Raw genomic sequence first — 4,955 nt, 5'->3', positions numbered from 1 at the left:
TTTTTTTTTTTTTTAACAATTCCATTTCAATAACTTTACTGTAAAATAGTTATTATCCAACTCTTTTTAAATCCGAAATTCTCATCTATTTCCACATTAAATTAAGCTTCCTGCTCATAATATATATATATCAAACATCTCACAGGTGCCAAATTTTAATAATGGTTTCATGCCAATCCATTCAGAAAAATAAGATCATGCAAGAGTCAGATGAGGACAACGAATGCACAGATGATATATGCACACTGGCCAAAAGAATTCAAGATATTTAAAATTTAAAAACTATAAAGTAAACAAAGATCAAGAAAATGAATTATTACTAAACAGCTCTCAGCAGTCAGCATCCAAGTTCCTTGCATTAAATACATTTCTGAGCAGAGACATGTTAGACATTTAAATTTCAACTATTCTTACCCTTCTCACCACAACTCCTGAAATGCACAACTAGGGATGAGTACAATATTGTGTGGGGAGAGGTTTACAGATAACCATTTCAACCCTGAACAAGACTTTTTAAATTTGAACTTTAGATACTCTTCATTGTCCATCAGGCCTTCTAGATCTGACAATGACCCTCACTGTTCCAGTCCCTGCTACTAATGGACCATCTGCTATTTGATCTGCTACTGTCTGGTTTGCATTAGGAACCAAAAGTCTCTGTTGGGTCAAGGAGTTCTGTGCAACCAGCGCAGAGATGTCGTCACTATCGCTACAGCATCTGATCTGATTTCTTCAGTGGAGGTGTTGGGTATCCTCCTGAAGATGATGAAACATGATTTTCTTCTCCTTCCCCCATGACTCCTTTTAGCTATGCTGTCTCCATCAAGTTGTAAATGAGCAAAAGAGTCTTTCAGATAAGTGCCTGCCCAGGGGATGGGGCTGCAGGGCCAGTTAACTGGCCATCGACTGATGTTGAGACCCTTGCAGAAGACTCTGGAGGCTGAACAGAAGCTCCACGCAGTGCAACAAGCTGTCAGCTCCATTGACAGAGCTCTCCCCTCAAGGTTTGCAGTACTAGGGTCACGGTCCTGCCTAAGTCCAGCTACTACCATCTTTGGTATATCTATTATGTCTTGTTTAATTTTCCTATGATACCCATGTTTGTTTCTCCTACACTGAACCATATTTTGGAGATAAGCAACATAGAGAACCCTAGCAATTAACATTTTATTTTTATCTTTGGAAGAAGTATCTTCCACCTCTCGGCTAATTCAGTCATCATTACTGCCACCCCGTTTCTCCCTTCATAATATCATGCATATTCACCATTTCCTCTACTTGCTGCCTTGAGTTCTTTTGGTGACAACAAAGTTGACTCGTCAGGGGAATCCTCAGGAATTTCTTGTGGACAAAGGGCACGTTGCTTTCCGAGCCATAAAGCTTCCTTTACACACAGATAGCAGAAAACATGCTTACAAGGCAGACCAACTGGGCGAACTCACGTTTGCAGACAAACGGCACCTTCAGGAACAGTTGAGAAGGTGGAGCGTTAGGACTCTTGAGATTAGTAGGAACATGTTTATGAATGATGGTTTTCACCACAGCCCATCATTTCTATTACAGATCTCACAGATGCCTGCCACAAAAATAAAACCTCATCTTCAGCAGTCAGCCAGCTTGTAGCATCTTCTCTTCCACGCTGGTTCATTCTTTGTAAAAGATTGTTCCTAATGCAGCCTGTTTCACAAATTCCTTTAGTCAACCAGGCTAAAAGAAAGTCTCTGCACCTTTCATTGCTAACACTTGTCCCCTGCAAGTACTGTGCCCCAGCCTCCCCCCTTTCTGGCCACAGCCATAGTCACCTTGCAGTCTTTTCTGAATTGATCCTTTTATCATCCTGAAGTATCCCCCTTTACCTCTGATGCCACTCCTATCCAGAAGTCTATTTTATCTGATATTAGTGTAGCTAACATTCAGAAGGACTTTCTCATACCTGTTCTTTGTATAGTGCATCTTTTCCCACCCTTGGACTTTCAATCTACCTGTGTTTTATTTAAAGCAGATTACTATAAAGTTATACCAAAATGATAAATGTCTAGCTGGAGAGATGGAACATTGCCAGCATCCCAGAAGCTTCCCCACATGGCCCTGTGCTGTCACCACTCCTGAACAGAACCGCTAACCTGACTTCTGAGACCTAAAACAGCTTTGTGCTTTTGAAGTTTTTGTAAGTGAAACTGTAGCTTAGACACCTCGATCTCAGTTGTCCAATGTCACATTCATGGGATTCCTCCATGTTATCGTGTGTTGTAGTTAATTTACGTATATAGCTGCATCTATTGGATGCTACAAAGAATACCACAATGTCGTGCCAGCGGTCCTGTTGATATACTTTTGGGTTGCTTCCAGATTTTTGACTATTGTGAAGAGTACCACCACAAACAGATTTCCACATACTTTTAGTATGGAAAATAGCTGCACTTCTACGGGGTATCAGTGAAGTTCTTTCTGAAACCTTGTAAATATCTTTCTTTTAGAATGTGAACGTGCATTTTGGAATGATATTGCCAGGGATTCTGAGAGGTGCTTTTTATTTCCCCATGCCTGTGGAGAAAGTGCGAGGATTCCACATCACACACATGGTAGCTGAAGTTCAGACAGCAAGGGGTCCCCATTAGCCCTCTCATCTTTGCATTCTCCAGATACAGCCACAGCAGTATGGAAATTTCTGGAAGGCAAACCCAGTTTCCCTGGTGCTGGTTTCCATAAGGCTCACAGGCTCCTATAAGGTGCTAATGGTGGCTGGTCTTGAACTGTGTGGATCTAGTGATTCCAGAACTGCTGCCTAGATGTAGCATTCTCCAGACCCTGCCTGGCTCCCTTCCAGAGTTCTGGCAGTCTTGCTTCTGCTTCTGTACTAGGCTGGGTTTTAAAATTCACAGGAAGCGCTCTCTTATGGGCTCCCTGTTTTCAGTTGCTAGGCTCTCTCCCTCATCCCTTCCTACTCCATGAACCTATTTCAGTGCCAAGAAAAGGGAAGTGTGAAAATCCTGCCCAGCTGGAGTTTCCCTGACTACACATATCAGCTGTCATTAGGTGGGGAAATAAGCCCTTGGAGGCCTCCAAGTCTGTAGAAAATCCCTCATCTGGCATTGGAGTCTCTCTACCACGGACTCCTGCGCGATTCCCAACACCATTTCCCATTGGTTCCAATGTGTCTTTTCTGTCAGAGACAGGCCGCTTGCCTCGCTGTTTCCCACCCACCAAAGACACACCCCCACCTTCTCTTGTCTCTTCAATCTCCCTTCATACGTCCTTCCCCGAATGGTTTTGCACAGCCTTCCTCTTACCTGTTTAAATATCTCACCTGGATCATACACAGGTGAACTGGAAAATGGGGGGCTCCTTGTTAAAGATCAAAGACGGTGACAAGAGAGCATTAGCCCTAAGACGGGGCCCTGTGTGACTGCACAGCTTGTCCATAAAGCCATAGTGAGAAACCACTTCAGGAAGAGGAAATGGAGAGGAGACATCAAGCATCTGCCTGTCTCAAGGGAGATTTAGACAATCAGCAGAGATTGGGATCAAATTAGTGACAAGTAAATAGGAAACTCAGCGAATATCAACATCAAAATAAGACAACTATTATTTTTAGGGAAAAAAAAGAAGGAATTGGGCAGAAAAATAAAAAGAAAAGTAATTGTTTATTTTCACGGCTCAGCTGTGAATACTGTTTGCATAGTATATTAGTCAGGGTTCTCCAGGGAAACAGAGCTAGTTGGATGTGTACAGAGAAAAAGATTTATTTTGAGGATTTGGCTCACAAACCAGTAGGGGTTGGCAAGTCTAAAATCTGCAAGATAACCTGGCAGGTTGGAGACCTAGAGAAGACACTGTTGAAGTTTAAGTCTGAAAACAGTCTGGAGGCAGAATTCCCCACTTCTTAGGGAGATCTGTCTTTTTCTTGTCAGGCCTTCAACTGATTGGATGAGGCCCACCCACACACTTTATGGAGAGTAATGTACCTGGTTCAAACCCTACTGATTTGAAAGCTATTCTCATGTAAACAATGCCTTCATAGTGACAGCTAGACTGGCGTTTGACCAAATACCTGGGTACCATAGCCTAGACACAGGTTGACATATGAGGTTAATCATCACACATAATCATTTAAATTTAAACAACAATATTGATGTAACCAAAGTTCTGACAAATCATATTGGAAGGATATGGAAGATGTAAGGGAGAAAAAAAAAGCTGAAACCCCTTCTCCACACAGTGCAGGGAAATCAGGAATGTGGCAAAGCCGAAAAACCAAGGGGAGGAAACCAGTCATGGTTTTGGAGAAAGAGAAGTCGATGCAAAGGTGACCAGCTCAAAGGCAAGAGGTTTGCCTCTGCAGGAGGAGACGGGGTAGGAGGGTGTGGGAAAATGCTGCAGATGTATTTGGATTTGTTTTTAAATGTATGCTTGTCTAATTCTGACTTAAAAATATAAACACTTTTAGAAAGGGAAGAGAAGAGAAGGAAATATCTATAGGAGAAAAACAGACGTTATAAAATAGTGGAAGCCACTCGAGCGCCAATGCGGAATGAGGTCCATATCTAAGGTCTACCGAGCACTGACCGCGAGCCGGAGCAGGCTCCCACAGGAGACCACCAGGAGAGTAAGGGTGCGCACAGAGAACACTGCGAGAGGCGCAGGCAGATGTCTTCCTGTAGGGCTCACTTCCCATGAATTTCAGAAACTTTCTGAGGGCCTGTTCAGATCTCCCCTCCTCCTTAAAGTGTTTCTGCACCTTCCCAGAGAGCTGCCCACTGCTCCTTCTGAATACCCACAGCATCTGACATGCACCCAGCGGATCCTTCATTAACCAAACCGTCTTTCCTTTCCCAAGCGTGATGGGGTCAGGACTGCCCGACATCAACAGTGACCCCGTGGTGCTGAGCATCTCCTCTGGGTCAGTGTCCCACATACACATCCCTCTGATCTAACAGTTCTCTGCTTTATGGATA

At 43.4% G+C, this 4,955-nt stretch overlaps 1 pseudogene; it reads right to left on the bottom strand.

Annotated features, from left to right (window-relative positions):
* Positions 1 to 513: 513 nt before the first annotated feature.
* LOC143389504 (E3 ubiquitin-protein ligase RNF146 pseudogene) lies at positions 514 to 1,489 on the bottom strand (annotated as a pseudogene).
* Positions 1,490 to 4,955: the final 3,466 nt, after the last annotated feature.

The sequence above is a fragment of the Callospermophilus lateralis genome, chromosome 2, assembly GCF_048772815.1.
Source record: "Callospermophilus lateralis isolate mCalLat2 chromosome 2, mCalLat2.hap1, whole genome shotgun sequence".
In the NCBI taxonomy this organism is placed as follows: Eukaryota; Metazoa; Chordata; class Mammalia; order Rodentia; family Sciuridae; genus Callospermophilus; species Callospermophilus lateralis.
This window is presented reverse-complemented; position numbering and strand designations above follow the sequence as displayed.